We start from the raw sequence: 18,524 nt of genomic DNA on the forward strand, positions 1-18,524 counted from the left end.
GCACTTAAGCACTTAGACATGGGTGATGAAAAATAACCTGTGATCTTGTTCCTATTGGCAGCTACACCCTTCCAAGGCACAGAAATAAATCAAACCACTAAACAAATCGCACAGATTCTGAACACTGGTGAACAGTACTATTTAGTCATAGACAGGATAATAAACATTGGCACTGCCTTGTAATATTAAATGCTTGGTATTCAAAAACAAATGTTGCCATTAATCTCATTACAGATTGAATGCAAATAGTTGTTACCATCTAACAAACTTTCAACACACTCCCCAAATAACGACAAGCACAACACAGGATCACTACAGAAGGAAAACTTGAAAATACTGTAACGTGAAAGCAGCACTGCCCTTGGGCCCAAGTTTAAGAGCATCTACCACAATTCACTGTTAAACAATTTTTGCAACTAGCCAAACTACAGATTCTTAGGTGGGATGTCTACTAAAGTGACATGGCTTGTGATCAGGGACATGATCAGATGTGTGGCACATAAATTACCTTGTTTTCAAGTTCTAACAATGTAAACAAATGTGGCGGTGGCCATTGGACTAACATGGCACCAAAGTGACATCGAGCACTTGTTGACATTGGTTTCATTTAAAAACAGATGTCACTTGCTGGATCAGGCATCAGATCACACACCACATCAGTTCAGTCAGTCACTGTGTGAAAGACAAAAACGGGATGATAAAATAGTAACAGAGAGGGAGCCATACTAGTCTATATACTATCAAAACAAAAAGCAGTCAAATAGCACTTTAAAGACTAGCACAATAATTTATTAGGTGAGCTTTCGTGGGACAGACCCACTTCTTCAGACCATAGCCAGACCAGAACAGACTCAATATTTAAGGCACAGAGAACTAAAAACAGTAATCAAGGAAGACAAAATATAGGGACTCGTCTGCATACTTGGCTCAATCTAATTCTTGACCTTCCCCCACCACCCCTCCACTCTCTGATTTGCTCACCTTGATTATCTTTTTCTGATTTGTCCTCCTTGCTTACTGTTTTTGGTTCTCTGTGCCTTAAATATTGAGTCTGTTCTGGTCTGGCTATGGCCTGAAGAAGTGGGTCTGTCCCATGAAAGCTCACCTAATAAACTATTTTGCTAGCCTTTAAAGTGCTACTTGACTGCTTTTTGTTTTGATAGTGTATAGACTAGCATGGCTTCCTCTCTCTTAATTTTCTTGTGCAGGACCAAAACTGTGCATCATAATTGCTTTTTTCTATTCTGTCTGACCCAGCCAGGAAGTTGTGGCAGTAATTTTGAGTGCTAGGTACCCGATGGACAAATATTTATTTCAGCAGGCTTGCCCCAAAGGATGAAGGCACTTAATTTGCAAGTATTAGCTGCAATTCAGAAGGAAACATCCATCACAGACGGGGAAACAGAATTTTATTGTTGTGGTAATTACATATTATTTATCAAGTCAGTCTTAAATCCATGCCTCACTTCTTACGACATTCGCACATTAACTTTTAATGTGTCAAAAACGCTGGTATGAGAAAACTGAGGTCTGACACCAAAGAGCCCTTCCCACCTTTGTTACAATCACAAATTGCAAACCCCTCCTCACCAGCCCACGGACTGCAGATGTCATTCGTGAGGCTGTTGTCACAGCTTTGGCTGCTGCTATTGAATAATGTTCCTCTCGGGCTGGCTAACTATACCAACCACCTTGAATGGCATTTGGGCCCTCTTCTGGACAGGCCATCTAAATCTGCCCACTTTTAAATCACAGTTCCACCCTATGCATTTACTTAAGTATTTTTGGTGCACAAGAAAACAAGCTGTATTTTTTTTTTTGTTGGAGCTAAAAGAGGGTGAAAAAATAATGCTAAAATGAGGTGGCTAAAGTTTTTTCATAGGGAGTCACATGGCAATGTTTTACACGTTCCGGGGGCCAAACACAAAACAGCCACAACCCTACTCATCCCCCACCCGCAGGTTTAAACCCCTCTCAGCACCCCCCAGCTTAAACCCCTCACAGCTCCTTGCTGCCCCCCCCCCCCGGCTTAACCCTCTAAGCCCCAAACCTACCCCCCCGCCCCACAACTCAGGATTAATGTACCTTACCCAGGAGCTCCATGCGCTGCTGCCCCACCACTGCTCCTTTGCTGGGCTGCTGTCTCCTTTTCACAATGGCTGTGAGGCTCGCCCAGACCTCCTGTTCCCCCCACGTACAGCAGAGCAGCTCCCAGCGCCCTGCCACGCTGAAATAATAGGACTCAATTTAATTGATTCAAACGGCTGGATCCCGCCTACCATTCATTAAACCAATTAAATCCGGTTTTACTCTTTCAGCACTGCAGGCAGGGAGCTGGAGCAGTGAGTGGCAGCAGCTGCAAATGGCTCTTTAGGGAGCCCCATTCGGCTCAGAGCTGTCTAGCTGGCTTCCAAAATGCTGGTGCTGCTGGCTCCACAGGCTGGATCAAAAGGGTCCACTGGCAGAGTCTGGCCACCCCAGTGCTAAAATAACGGGGGGGAAAGGTGCCAGAACACCGGCCCAGTGCGCTTGGCTAGAAAACAGTCCTGCCTGGAGCACAACAGCGGATGGGTGTTTAGTGCAGGTGGCACTTTTGGCACCAAGTCCGCAGGGAGGCCGGTGGCTTTCGAGCTACAAGCACAGGGGCCCGCGTAACAGCCCCAACTCAAAGAGCTCCAGGACCCCTCAGGCCGACGCTCCCTGGGGCGCTCTAGCTCTCCTGGGACCCGTCACAGCCCGCCGCCACCACCAGACTCCTCAGCTCCCTGTCCTGCAGGCCCCGTGCTCAGCTTCTTCCCACGTCCGGCAAAAACGGCAGTGCTGCCTGCTGGGAATTGTAGTTTTTGCCCGCCCGCCCGCCCCTCCGGATTGCATTGGACCTGAGTGGCCATGCGCTGGGGATGTCCCCGCTTCAGCAGTCCCAGTGACAGCCGCTCGAAGGCAGCTGCATTGCAGGGCTGCCCGGTGGTATGGAGCAGCACCTCCTTCTCCACCCGGATGCTGAGGAGGTCTTTTACCTCGGCCTCTGTCGAGGAGGGGCTCCTCCTGTTCTGGCCTTGGCTCTCCTCAGGCAACCTCTCGGGCTGGGCAGTGGGGGCCTCCTGAGGGTCCCCGGAGTGTGGGGGGCTCGCCATCCAGCTAATGGGCTGTGTGGCGCATCTGTCTGGGCTGCTGGTGAACTCCAGATTGCCCTTGTGTCCTGCTGCTGCAAATTATTGGCCAGGAGATCTGCCTCTGCTCCACATGCTGGCATGAAATTCTCTCACTTTTCTGAAAAATATTATGAAGAATACAGCAGGCCCCAATGACAAGGGTAATGTTTTCTTCTCTTCGGTGTAAGTGGGTCAGAAGGCACCTGAACTTGGCTTGTAGATGGCCAAGGGCATATTCTACCACCATTCTGCACCTGCTTAGCCTGTAGATGAGAGTAAACTTTTGTCTCACAACACTGGCTAACAAGAAGTCATCAACGGTTTCCTGAGGTATGCCAGTCTTCTATCACAACAAAATCACTGGCAAGTGCTTCTTTAAAATCAGTCTAATCAAATGGTAGGTTTCTAAAGGCTGCATCCACACTATGAGATAAATTCGAATTTCAAGCCTTTAGCTCAATATTAAAATGTGACTGTCGTCACACGTAATACTGTTAACTTGGTTTATTGAGCCATAATGCTGATTATGCAGAATATCAATATTCCAGGATGGGTATAGCATCTACCTCAAATTTAAAATCTTGAATCAAGGCTAGTGTGGAGGCACCATGTCCTTAATTCGACTTTGTTAGCCTCCAGAAGTGTCTCGTATGTATCCCACAAAGCTACGCAGTGACCCTTTTAGTATGGACGCTTCATTGTGCACTGCCGTCAGGTGTGCAGAAAGAAGGTCAAAGTAAGCCTGCAATCTTTGGATTAAATTTGAATTTGAATGAAAATTTGAATTGGAATTTAGCAGCCCACCCTTCAAATAAAAAGGGTGTCTATTATGAAAAAATCCCTTTGCCTATCGTGTTGCACCACATCAGTAGCCATCACACTTCATAGGTAGCAATTATCGGTAGCCCTGTCGTGCAATCATGAGCACTCAGGGTAGTGATCTGTTAGCACTCCTCAGGCTCGCAAGAGAGCCCCAGCTTGGACACATCAGGAGATTCTGGACCTCATTGCCATTTGGGGAGAACAGTTGGTGGCGAAGAGACTTCCGGTGGACAAGAGAAACACGGCCATCTACGATCAGATGGCATGCAAGATGGTAGGCTGAGGTTACTTCCAGGACTCCATGCAATGCTGGATGAAGGTGAAAGAACTCCGGCAGATCTATCAAAAAGTTCGGAAAGCCAACCAGTGTTTAGGGGAGGCTCCACGGACCTGCTGGTATTATCAACAGCTCCACATGCTGATGGGGAATGACACCACCAGAGCCTGAACTGAATTTTAATACTTGTGGAGGCTTTGGTACAGATTCTGGGTTGAGCACGGAGGAGCAGCATGGACTGGATGAAGAGGGCATTGGAGAGGAGGAAGGGAGCAATGAGCAGGGGACAGAGAAAGTTGTTCCAGATAGCCCTGAGCCCCTCACCATAGACCTGGAAGCAGTCCCCTCCACAGCAGGCCCCTCCATGCCAGTCCCCAAGCCCTCTGGAGCAAGTGGTTGGGTGTGTCTTTATTTTGCATGCTAGAAGCAGGTTGAGGGTGGGTATAGTTATAGGGTTTTGCATAGGTAGAGGTTTCCTAGCTGTGCTTTTGTGCCCCTCAGAACAATGTGTGAATGTTTCTTGGGATGGAGCGCTTCTCTTTTTTGGAGATCTCCTCGAAGGCCTCATCCAGGCACTCTTGTATTTTTTCACAAGATTCTCAGGCAGGCCTAACTTGTTGCGGCTTCCACGATAGCACACCTGGCCACGCCAGGCAACCAGATAACGATCTGGTGTCATGGCGCCACACAGCATTTTAGCAAATGTTCCAGGCTTTTGGTCACACAGTAGGATTAGCTGTTCTTTCTCCATATCTGTTAGTTTTAGGAGAGTGATATCTGCTTCGGCAACCTGCAGAAGTTCAGGAATTCGCATTTTTTTAAACATGCTTCCTGCCCATTTACTTTGGCCTGCAGAAGCCAGCAGGCACTCCATTCCCCACCCTGCAACGTGGTTCGCAGGCTCTGGGTGGGATTCCCATGAATGTCCCTTTCCAACCAGCATTTCTTTTAATTTTTCACGCGTCTCCAGCCACGCCCCACCTTGCCATGTGTCTGCTGGGCTCTGCTGGATGTTTCCCCTCCCATGTCCCTTACCAAGGACCATTTGTTTTCATTTCTCAGGAATCCCCCTGTGCCACGTGGGGGATTCCTCTGCTGTGCTTCTCCTCTCCCATGTCCCTTTACATCCAGCCTTTCTTTGGATATTTTTTTCTTTACGTTATTTTTATTGTGCATTGAAGCCCCACACACAGCCATCCATTTGTCACCGCCACAGGACACCTGGTGGCTGCCCCTGCTTTGAAGACCTTCCCATTCCCACCAAAATAGGGCAGTTGCTTATAACTTACCCTGTCCACAAAGCAATGTGCTGGGGAAGTGATGGCAAGTGAGATATTGTGAAAGGCACATTTATGGTCCCATCCTTAATAACCCATGTGTCCTCCAAAAGTATACTTTCAGTGATAGCACACAGAAAGACCCATTCATTGCACTTCAAAACACATGATGTCAATTGTATTGTAATTTTGACCTTCATTTTCCAGACCCAGTGCCCAGTGTTGCAGAAGAAAACAGGAGACGCAGGAAAGCAAAACAGGATACGATCATGCAGCACATGCAAGACACTCATGCAGAGTGTAAGAACTCGACAAAGGACACTGCTCAGTGGTGTCACAGTGCAGCTGCGTGGCATCAGAATCAAGTAAAATTCAACGAGAGAATGCTTGATCTGCAGCAGCAGCAATTGTCCAAAATGAATGAGGCCGCGGCAAAGCAGACTGAGGTTGCTGTAAAGTTCATAACAGCCATTACTCAGCAGATGGAGATCCTGTGCTCCCTGCTTGAGTTGCAGAGGGACTCCCAAACCAGCAGGGCATCAGCTGATACCCGCTGGCCAGGGTACTCTGAGGAGAGGGCACCCACCCCCCATCGTTGCATTACCCGTGACGAGTCTCCTGAGGGGAGGTCGAGTCTCAGCACACGGGGAGGGAGGAGAAGGCTCCCCTACTGCTCCAGCCCCAAGGGCCATTGCAAAAGGCTATTCAAGCACCCTAGAGAAGGCTGCTTTTCCCAGCCACTTAAACATCTCCTAACCCCAAAATAAAAATCATTCCTTTGAGCTTGGTGTGATTTCTGGTCCCGCAGGAGTGGAGAGGGGGAACACAAATCAGAATGGGCGGGTGGGGGCAGGGTGAATGCCACTATAGGCCCAGCTGCCCAGTGATACTCCCTTGTCTGCTGCAGATGCACAGCTGAGGGAACCGTGCAGATGGGGGGAAGGTGGGTGCCACTGAAGGCACAGCGGGGCAGTGAAACTCCCTGGTCTGCAGCAGACTCACAGCTGAGGGAACTGGGCGGAGGGGAGGAGGGGCAGTGAAACTCCCTTGTCCCACCAAAAAAGAGCATTCATTCCTTATGGCACGGTTGATTCATTGGCATTACGGCAGAGACAAACATGGGTACCATGTGCATTACAGATAATTCATAAAGCTGTTTTTTAAACTGTTCCTTATTATTGAAGCCTGGGCGTGGTTACTGGTGGATGGCAGTGCAGACGGCTGCAAGTAAGCCCTGCCTATGGCCTTCGCTTCAGAATGCCACATAGATGGGAAACTCTGCTGCCTTGATTCATATATGTTGTACAAAATAGCGCATGCTGTAATAAGGGTGGGGACATTAACTTCAGAAATGTCAAACTGGTCAATAGACATCTGAACCTCATTTGCAAATGTCCAAAGGTGCATTCCACGATCATTCTGCACTTGCTCAACCTGTAAGTAAAGTTTTCCTTGCTGGGTTCTAGGGTTCCTTTTTAGGGTTTCATCAGGCAGGAAGGCAGAGGGAAAACAGGGCAATGTAACAATCAGCATCTTCATGTCGTCAATCTTGATTTTCTGATTAGGGAAAGAAGTCCCATCCAGGAGCTTTCAGTACAGTCCCAAATTTCAGAATACACACGTGTTGTGAACCCTCCCTGACCATCCAACGTTGATGTTGGTAAAATGGCCTTTGTGATCTACCAACCCCTGCATGACCACGGAGAAGTACCCCCTTGAATTAATATACTCCAGCGCCAGGTGTACTGGGGCCATGATGGGGATGTGTGTGCCATCTATTGCCCCACCACAGTTAGGAAAGCTCTGGTAAGAAAAGACATCCACTATGGCCTGTACATCTCCCAGGCTCACAGTCTTCTTGAGGAGCTGTTAACAGATTGCATGGGCCATCTCCATCACCACATACCCCACTGTAGATGTGCCCACCCCAAACTGATTTGCCACTGACCGATAACTGTTGGGGGTTGCAAACTTCCACAGTGCAATTGCCACTTGCATCTATACCATTAAATCCTGCCTCATTTTGGTGTTGCTGCGCTGCAGGGAAGGTGCCAGTGCATCACAAAGTTCCATAAAGGTGGACCTGAGCATTTAAAAGTTCTGTACCTGCTGCTGGTTCTCCCAGGACTCTAAAATGATGTGATCCCACCAGTGTGTGCTGGTCTCTGGAGTCCAAAAACTCCACTCCACTGTCAACAGTGCACTCATGGCAGCCACCAGCTCTACGTTCTTGGTCTGCAGTTAGCAAAACACCATCCTCGTCAGCAGCAGCAGCAGCAGCAGCAGCACCACCACCACGAGGATAGACAAGTGCCTTCGAGCTTTGGAACTGAAGGACAAATTGCATGATAGCCGCTGTAGTTGCCAAAATGATCTGTGCTGATTTGGAGTGTTCATGGATCCATGCTTGTGCTGGAATGCTGCAGTAGGAAATGGCACAATCTCCACTTCTTTTTTTGCGTGGCTACTGATTCAGTGAATTATGGGCTAGTGATTGGAATTCAGGGATTCCAACATGAAACACCCACAAGCAACCAGGGCTAAGGCACTGTGGGAAAGGTACCTACAATGCAGTGCTCATGCTGTCGAACTTGCACGGGGCAATGGGGATTTAGAGATACAACACGGATAAAAGGTGGATCAAATTTCAAGAACTTTGTGGACACTTTATTCAAATTAATTATATCGAGATTAAGTATTCAATTTTATTGTATATTAAATTTATCTCATAGTGTAGATGCAGCCTAAAGGACCAGCCTCATACCCAGGTCAATATACAATTGAGATCTTATCCTCTAATGATGCTTTGCTAGTCCTTTCACATCAAAGCTGTGTCTACACGTGCACGCTACTTCGAAGTAGCGGCACTAACTTCGAAATAGCGCCCGTCGCGGCTACAAGCGTCAGGCGCTATTTCGAAGTTAACTTCGACGTTAGGCGGCGAGACGTCGAAGTCGCTAACCTCATGAGGGGATCGGAATAGCGCCCTACTTCGACGTTCAACGTCGAAGTAGGGACCGTGTAGACGATCCGCGTCCCGCAACGTCGAAATTGCTGGGTCCTCCATGGCGGCCATCAGCTGGGGGGTTGAGAGATGCTCTCTCTCCAGCCCCTGCGGGGCTCTATGGTCACCGTGGGCAGCAGCCCTTAGCCCAGGGCTTCTGGCTGCTTCTGCGGCAGCTGGGGATCCATGCTGCAGGCACAGGGTCTGCAACCAGTTGTCAGCTCTGTGTATCTTGTGTTGTTTAGTGCAACTGTGTCTGGGAGGGGCCCTTTAAGGGAGCGGCTTGCTGTTGAGTCCGCCCTGTGACCCTGTCTGCAGCTGTGCCTGGCACCCTTATTTCGATGTGTGCTACTTTGGCATGTAGACGTACCCTCGCAGCGCCTATTTCGATGTGGTGCCGCACAACGTCGAAGTTGAACATCGACGTTGCCAGCCCTGGAGGACGTGTAGACGTTATTCATCGAAATAGCCTATTTTGATGTTGCTACATCGAAATAAGCTATTTCGATGTTGGCTTCACGTGTAGACGTAGCCCTAAAGGTTTATTTATGGAAAGAAACATAAGTGTTAACATTTGTTAAAGGAATCAATTATTTGCACTGGTGAGGCTGCATCTGGATTATTGCATTGAATCCTGGCCCCCACCACCCCCGGTACAGAAAGGGTGTGGATAACACTAGAAACAGTCCAGCTGAGAGTGACAAAAATGATGAGAGCGCATGACTTATGCGGAGAGGCCGAGTGATTTGGGCTTATTTAGTTTACAAAAAAGAAGAGTGAGGAGGGATTTGATAGCAGCCCTCAACTACCTGAAGTGGGGGTTCCAAAGAGGATAGAGAGAAGCTGTTCTCAGTGGTAACAGATGACAGAACAAGGAGCAAGTCTCCAGTTGCACTAAGGGAGGTCTAGGTTGGATTTTGGGAAAAAAAGCTATTTCACTAGGAGGGTGGTGAAGCTCTGGAAAAGGCTACCCAGGGAGATAGTAGAATCTCTGTCCCTAGTGCAGTGGTATCCAACTTTTTCAATAACATGGCACACTTCAATGAGACAAACAATCCCATGGCACAGCCCCTTTTTTGAGCTGAATCAATGTTTATGGCCTCAGAGGTTTGCCAAGTAGTAGTGCACACAACAAGCTAAACAAGGATCACGTGGTATGTTGAGTAATCAAGTAATTCCTGGAATGTTCGATTATTTGTGGGGTGGGAAGGCAGGTCCAAAGAGCATGGTTTCCTTTCCTGCCAGCCCATTGGAGCTGGGGAATGACATTGAAACTGCATCCCAGCTCCAACAGGCTCCTGTCCTCCCTCCCTCCCTCCTTTGCCACAGCAGGGAGAGGGAGCAGGCTCCCTGCCAGCCCATTTGGCTGGGAAGCAACATTTCAGCTGCCTCCTGGTGCAAATGGGCTCCTGCATGGTCAGCATTTCCCACCTCAGCAGCTCTGCAAAAAGCCACCACGGGGGTGTGGAAGGGGTGGGGGAAGTTGACCAAACCTGCACCAGCTGGGACTCAGGCAGCAAGGCTTGGGGTTGGCCCATTTCTCCCCCTCCGCCCTGTCTGCGCCCCTCTCCCCTGTCATGGTGGCTCTACAAAGAGCCAGGGTGAAGCGAAATTGATGAAATTCCATGGCACGCTTGGATGGTTCTCAAGGCACACCAGCATTGCACAGTACGTTGTTTGAAAACCACCGCCATAGAGATCTCTAAGTCTCAGCTTGACAAAGCCCTGGCTGGGATGATTTAATTGGGATTGCTTTCAGCAGATGGTTGGACTCGATGACCTCCTGAGGTCTCTTCCAATTCTTTGAATCTAATATATATATAATAACTGCAGTGTTATTATACATGGAATAAACTACTGGCTTAAGTCAAGTCTTTGGCTCCTTCCAAATCATTGGAAGTACCTCAGTCCCTCTGCTAGAATGCTCTCATTGGTATAACTTCATAGTCCAGCTGTCTGAGCAGGAAAGAGGCAAAATGGAGCTGTTTCCAGGGCCTTTGATAGTTTCTGTCATGTGGAGGGATAGAGAAGTTACTCACCGTAGTAATGGTGGTTCTTCGAGATGTGTCCCCATGGGTGCTCCACAATAGGTGTCGGGCTCACCCGGCGCCGCAGATTGGAAATCTTCCAGCAGTTTCTCCTGGATCACGAATGCGCCGGCGTGCGCCGCTCCCCTGCATGCCCCCGGCCACGTGCGTGATCTGGTCCCCGCCAGTTCCTTGACCAACTGCCTCGAATGCTCCTGAAAAACACTAGACAGAGATCCGAAGCGGGGAGGATGGGAGGGTGGTGGAGCACCCACGGGGACACATCTCGAAGAACCACCGTTACTACGGTGAGTAACTTCTCTTTCTTCTTCGAGTGTCCCCGTGGGTGCTCCACAATAGGTGACTACCCAGCAGTAACCCAAGAAAGGAGGTGGGTAATCAGTTTATGTGCAGCTTGCCCCCGAGAGGACTGCTGTCGACAGACGGGTATCCTCTTGGAATACCCGATGTAGGGCATAATGCTTGGCGAAGGTGTCGTCAGATGACCAGGTCGCCGCTCTACAGATGTCTTTCAATGCGATGCCCTTGAAGAAGGCTGTTGACGCCACCACTGCCCTGGTGGAGTGAGCCCTGGGCGGGGCCAGCAAAGGAGTCTTTCGAAGCTCGTAGCACATTTTTATACAGGACACAATGTGCTTTGAAATTCTCTGTGAAGAGAGGCCTTCCCCTTTTGGCCTGGGAGCGAGAGACACTAGAAGCCTGTCCGTTTTCCGGAAGGACTTAGTTCTGTCTATGTAGAAGGCCAACGCCCTCCTCACATCCAGGAGATGCAGGCGTGCCTCCTTGCTGGAGCTGTGAGGCTTCGGGTAAAACGATGGTAAAACTATTGGTTCGTTAAGATGGAACTCTGAAGAAACTTTTGGAACAAAGGCTGGGTGCAGCCTTAAGGTTACCGCCTCCTTTGAGAAAACTGTGCAGGGCGGCGTTGCCTTCACTGCTGCGAGCTCGCTCACCCTGCGAGCTGATGTAATTGCAAGGAGGAAGGTTGTTTTTAACGTAAGGAGACGTAGGGGAACTGGGGCTAATGGTTCGAAAGGTGGACCCGTTAGTGTGCTAAGCACCAAGTCCAAGTTCCACGATGGTGGAATCGGTTTCCGAGGGGGGTACAGGTTTACCAGCCCCTTCAAGAACCTGGTAACGATAGGATGGGCGAATACCGTGGGCCCTTCCTCTGTATGCCGAAAGGCTGATATAGCGGCGAAGTGGACTTTTAGCGAGGATAAAGAAAGCCCGCCTCTCTTGAGGTCCAATAAGTATTCTAGTATTATCGGTATAGGAACGTCAAGGGGAGCTAACTGCTTGGCGGAACACCAGCCTGTGAATCGAGTCCATTTCTGCTTGTAAGTCTTCCTGGTGGAGGTCCTTCGGCTACATTCCAGGACTTGTTGTACTCCCGCCGTACATGTGCTCTCTAAGGAGCTGAGCCATGGATTAGCCATGCTTGTAGGCGCAGACCCTGAGGGTGCGGGTGCACTATGGACCCCTGAGCCTGCGTGAGTAGGTCCGGCGCCACTGGTAGAGGGAGCGGTGGGCGGTCCAACATGCGCAGAAGCAAGGGAAACCATTGCTGCCGATCCCACGTTGGGACTACGAGTATCATGCGGGCTCTCTCCCTTCTGGCTTTCTGCAAGACCTTGTGGATAAGTGCTGTGGGGGGGAACGCGTAAAGTAGGGGGCCCCTCCATGAAATCATGAATGTGTCCCCCAGGGACCCCTGCCCCACTTCTGCCCTGGAGCAGTACTGGGGACACTTCTTGTTGTGCTGCGTGGCAAACAGATCGATCTGGGGAAGCCCCCATGTATGAAAAATGGGCCGTAGCAGATCGGAGCAGATCTGCCATTCGTGCCTGAGTGCGAAGCACCTGCTCAGCTGATCTGCTTTCACGTTGTGAGCGCCCAGCAAGTACGAGGCTTTCAACGTTATGTTGTTGGCAATGCACCAGTTCCACAGTCGGACTGCTTCCGCACATAGGGCACGGGATCGGGCTCCTCCTTGTCGATTTATGTAAAACATAGTGGAGGTATTGTCGCTATTGATCCCGACTACTTTGCCCTGTATGGCTACGTCTACACGTGCAGCCAACATCGAAATAGTTTATTTCGATGTAGCAACATCGAAATAGCCTATTTCGATGAATAACGTCTACACGTCCTCCAGGGCTGGCAACGTCGATGTTCAACTTCGACGTTGCGCGGCACCACATCGAAATAGGCGCAGCGAGGGAACGTCTACACGCCAAAGTAGCACACATCGAAATAAGGGTGCCAGGCACAGCTGCAGACAGGGTCACAGGGCGGACTCAACAGCAAGCCGCTCCCTTAAAGGGCCCCTCCCAGACACAGTTGCACTAAACAACACAAGATACACAGAGCTGACAACTGGTTGCAGACCCTGTGCCTGCAGCATAGATCCCCAGCTGCCGCAGAAGCAGCCAGAAACCCTGGGCTAAGGGCTGCTGCTCACGGTGACCATAGAGTCCCGCAGGGGCTGGAGAGAGAGCATCTCTCAACGCCCCAGCTGATGGCCGCCATGGAGGACCCAGCAATTTCGACGTTGCGGGACGCGGATCGTCTACACGGTCCCTACTTCGACGTTGAACGTCGAAGTAGGGCGCTATTCCTATCTCCTCATGAGGTTAGCGACTTCGACGTCTCGCCGCCTAACGTCGAAGTTAACTTCGAAATAGCGCCTGATGCGTGTAGACGCGACGGGCGCTATTTCGAAGTTGGTGCCGCTACTTCGAAGTAGCGTGCACGTGTAGACGCAGCTTATGTGGTCTCGAAAATGTTTGCAGGCGTTGAACACTGCTCTGAGCTCCAGTATGTTTATGTGCAGTGCCTGTTCCGCGGGGGACCATAGCCCTTGCGTCACCTTGTCGCCGATGTGTGCTCCCCATCCTATGTGGGAGGCGTCGGTAGTAAGAAAAATAGAAATTTGTGGTTGGTGAAAGGGCACCCCTGCTAGCAGGTTCTTGGGGTTTTCCCACCATGCCAGGGATCTGCGCACCTCTGTCGTGGGCGACACCACCCTGTGGACAGTGTGGGATGCCGGTTTGTAGACGCTCGCCAGCCAATGCTGCAGGCTTCGCATGTGCAAGCTGGCATTCTGTACCACAAACGTCGCTGCTGCCATGTGGCCCAGCAGCTGTAAGCACGTTAAGACCGGCACCGTGGGGCTGTGTGTGATGACTTGCACCAGCGAACTGATGGCGCGGAAGCGGGCGTCGGGTAGGTACACCCTTGCTGTGATAGAGTTTATACGTGCCCCTATGAACTCTATGTCTTGTGTGGGGTCAGTCTTTGACTTCGCGAGGTTGATGACGAGGCCCAGCAAAGAAAACGTGTCTGCTGTGACGCGTATCATGCGTAGGACCTCTGCCTTCGAGGCCCCTTTCAGCAGGCAGTCGTCCAGGTATGGGAAAATAAACACCCCGTCTGTGCAGGTAGGCTGACACCACTGCCAGGGTTTTGGTAAAGACTCTGGGGCTCGAGGAGAGACCGAACGGAAGAACCCTGTACTGGAAGTGTTCCTTGCCGACCATGAAACGGAGGAAGCGCCTGTGTGCCGGGTGGATCGTTATATGAAAGTAAGCATCTTGTAAGTCGAGGGCTGCGAACCAATCTCCATCGTCCAGTGCCGTGAGTATGGAGGCGACTGTAATCATCTGAAAGCATTGCTTGCGCAAGTATCGGTTGAGGCCCCGAAGATCTAAGATGGGCCTCCAGCCTCCTGTTTTCTTCTCTGTGAGGAAGTAGCGTGAATAAAAACCTTTCCCCTGGAATTGTTCTGGCACTCTTTCCACCGCCCCTATGAACACAAGGTGGTCCACCTCCTGCTTGAGCCTCGCCTCGTGGGCAGCGTCCCGGAGGTGAGGCCTGGAGGGAGGCTTTGTCGGTGGGAGCGACTGGAAGGGGATTGCGTAACCCGTGGCTATGATTTCCAGCACCCATTTGTCTGTGGTGATCTTTTGCCATTGGGGGTGAAATGGTCTGAGGCGATGATGGAACATGAGATGAGAGTGGCATTGAGCGATGGTAGTGATAGTGCAGCCCTCGACATGCCCGTCAAACTTGTTGCCTTTGGGCCTGTCCTGAGGGCGTACGGCTTTGTTGAGAACGTTGGGAGTTCTGTACTGTTGCTGCTGTTGATGGCGCCCTTGGTTGTAGCCCCGTTGATATTGAGCACGCTGTGGTTGGTATGGGTAGCGTCTTTGCTGAGGATAATATTTTTCCTTCCTATATGGAGGAGTATAAATACCCAAGGTTCTAAGTGTAGCTTTCGAGTCCTTACTGGAGTGGAGGATCGAGTTGGTTGAGTCTGCAAACAACTTTTGCGTGTCAAAGGGAAGATCCATGATCTTCGCCTGTAGGTCCCTCGGGATACCCAATGTCTGGAGCCAGGATTCTCTACGCATGACCACTGCTGTAGCCGTTGAGCGTGCCGCCATATCTGCCACATCCAGGGCAATCTGGACTCCCGTCCGCGATGCTGCATAGCCCTCTTGCACAATTGCCTTTAACACCGGCTTCTTATCTTCCAGAAGTGAATCCATGAGAGAAGTAAGCCTGGAGTAATTATCAAAATTATGGTTCGCTAGGTGTGCCGCATAATTTGCCATTCTCAATAGCAGGGTAGAAGAGGAATATACCTTCCTGCCAAACAGCTCTAGCTTCTTGGCATCTTTATCCGATCCCCCCGATTTGTACTGAGAAGTCTTTGACCTCTGCTGGGACGATTCAACCACCAATGAGTTTGGTTGTGGGTGACTGAAGAGGAACTCCATGCCCTTTGCTGGGACGAAGTACTTCTTATCCGCTCTCTTGTTTATAGGCGGAACGGAGGCCGGAGTCTACCATATGGTAGTGGCTGACTCCATAATGGCTTCATCCAGCAGAACAGCAATTTTGGATGAAGCCAGGGGTCTCAAATTTTTCAGGAGTTTGTGATGTTTCTCCTGCACTTCTGCCGTTTGAATGCCTTGTGTGAAAGCCACCCTTTTAAACAGCTCCTGAAACTGTTTAAGGTCATCCAGGGGAGCAACATCCCCGGGGGCCATGGCCTCATCTGGAGAGGATAAGGAGGAACCACCAGGGTAAACCTCCCTTGAATTCTCAGGCTCCTGCAGCCGATGATACACTTGCTCGCTGGAGGATTGTGAAGAAAAGTCTCAGGGTTCTAAAATTAACTCCCCTTGAGATAACTGTGTTTCCATCCCTGATCGGGAGTGTCCACGGGGGTATTGAACGGCTGGGGGGGACCTGCCCCTGGGCGTAGGCCTGGGGTGTCTGTGTCCAGCATGATAAGAATGACCATGGCAGCACGGGCAAGGGTCCGGGGATGGAGACCTAGACCACTCCCGGGGTGTGTACCCCCGATGTCTGGGAGAATGAGACCTCCATGATGACACAGATAGCGGTGAAGCTGGTTTGTGATAGTACTCCAGGGGATCCAATCCCAGAAAAGGTGAAGGTGGCCCAAGCCACGGTCACATTGGTTGGAGGAACGGAGAAGGAGGTTCTGGATAGGCCGGTAGAGACCCAGGCCTTCTGGGCGGCGTGTGGCACAGGAGGAGGGCTTGTTGCTAGTAGCAGCGCAGCCCTGTCCGGAGAAGGGCTGCGGTGCCGGGCCTTTGATTTTGCCTTGCCCCTCCCCTGAGGGGCTGGCACCGCCCCCTCCCGCACCGGGGACCTCGGCCCCGCTGTCGGCGCCGCGCTCGGCATGCTCAGCTGCGGTGCCACGCGGGTAACTTCCTCGGGTGCCTGCAGGCTCCGTGCCTGGCGGCCCTGCACCATTGGTGCTGCGGGGGTTGGTGCCGCCTGTGGCGGTGCCACCGGTTCCGGCACTTGCCTGGCTGACGCTCTAGGCGCCACGCTTGCCGGCTGTTGTGTAACCGGAGGTTCAGCCTCTGCCACATGCACTGCCGCGCTGCCGCTTGCCTGAGTATGCAGCTGGGGGCTGTGTGCTCTGCCCGTCCCGCTCACTAAACCTGCCAGCAAGGATCGAGCTGGGGAGAGTTTCCTCCGTTTCTGCACCGAGGGGGTCAGAGAAGCTGCCTTCCTCTTATGTAACCCATAGGGCCCTTCTGGGTGAGGCTTCTCCGACAAGTCCGGCTGGAGGGCCTTGTCAAACAGGAGCATTTTAAGACGCATTTCTCTGTCTTTCCTGGCCCTGGCTGTGAGCTTAGCACAGTGAGAACACTTCTGGGTAACGTGATTCCCCCAGGCATCGGATACATTCACTATGCCCATTGGAGGCCGGCATAGCTTCATGGCAGGACTCACACTTTTTAAAACCTGAAGAGGCCATCGCGGTGAGTCTTTTACTGTTAATAGGGTACTTAGCACTTAGTCCGTGCCTGTTTACCCGAATCGCGGTCACCGGCCTGTGGGGCCGCGGGCGGCCTACAGGCCTTATGTCCACTCCTCTTCTCTGCTCCTCTCTGTCTTTTTATTATATATATATATATATATATTTGATATTCTCTTTGTCTTCTTTTTTTTTTTTACCGGAAAAAAACAACAATTTACACGTAGAAAACACTATCTAATCTTACTCTGGCCGTAGCCTGAGCGGATTCCGTCTGCAGCCGATGGCGGTTGAGGAGGAACTGGTGGGGACCGGATTGCGCACGTGGCCGGGGGCGCGCAGGGGAGCGGTGTGCGCCGGCGCACGCGCGATCCAGGAGAAACTGCTGGAAGATTTCCGATCTGTGGCGCCGGGCGAGCCCGACACCTATTGTGGAGCACCCACGGGGACACTCGAAGAAGAACCTATTGTTCTTACTGTGGAAAATTACAAGATGGAGTATGAGGGTTACATGGACAAGCTATGTGTCCATGCATAATTTTACTTGGTGTAAGCCATTACCCACAATCTAGTTTGAACATTCACAGGAAATTCCATTGGGTGCAGATGGGTGTCTTTTATGGTCCACTGTCAGCTAAGTTTTCCTAGATGGGCCATTCAGCTTGAGTAGTCTCTTCACAATGTGCTGTCTACAGACCTCCTGGGTCTAAACAGAGGGACCAATACTTGAAAAACAAATACATATCTAGTATTTATGTCTTCAAATACAAAAATGCTGCATGTGTACAAACAGCAGTCATATTCAGCAAATCGCAACTTTTTTATAGCTACCTGCCAGGACACACTTTATATATGATTTATTGCAAATATGTAACAGTGCTTGCAACAATGATCTGTATGGTCATATTTTAATCAGATCACCTCACAGCCATGATTTATCAACCTTTAAAGATCATTTCACCATTTTTTCTGCTGCTGAAGACTCAATGGTTTGTGATTCCCTGCATCATCCCAACAGCTTTTAAAATATAGTTATAACATTTGCTTCTGCCCAGTTCTGTGCTAGTGCAAGCTGATTTATTATGAGCATACTTTTTTAGGAGCTCAGCCAGTGATTTTTTAAATTTCTCCACAATACTTTGTCTACCATTCATTCGTGTTGTTTGCCTTTATTATATAGATTTATTTTAGCACCACCTCTTTTTGCACCATAACATGATGCCACCTCATATTTGTAACATGAATGAGCATGTTTCTCAACATCTGCTCCATTAGTTATTCGCCTGCTCCCCAGGGAAAGCTTGAGAGAAGGGTGTGTGTCTTTCAGTTTGCCCAGAAGATCAGCAAATCTGGGTCGCAAAGGAGTGAGAACAGAAATCCTCCTGGATTCCCAATACCCCTTCCTTAACATTATGAGGGAAACGGCAAAAGAATGCAAGTAAGGAAAAATTACCAACCACGAAATTATGCATGTTCATAATGGAGTGTCTCTGGCCCTTTATTTGGAGAGGGAAAGGGGTTAGCTGCGCACATGGCTTTGTTCCTTCCTGATATAAGAGTAGAACCAAGAACTGCCCTGTTCCCCCACAGTCTCCAACTCTCTTCCTTTGTATATCAACCAACATCCTCGCTCTCCC

This window comes from Carettochelys insculpta, chromosome 3 (genome assembly GCF_033958435.1).
Source record: "Carettochelys insculpta isolate YL-2023 chromosome 3, ASM3395843v1, whole genome shotgun sequence".
Taxonomy (NCBI): domain Eukaryota; kingdom Metazoa; phylum Chordata; order Testudines; family Carettochelyidae; genus Carettochelys; species Carettochelys insculpta.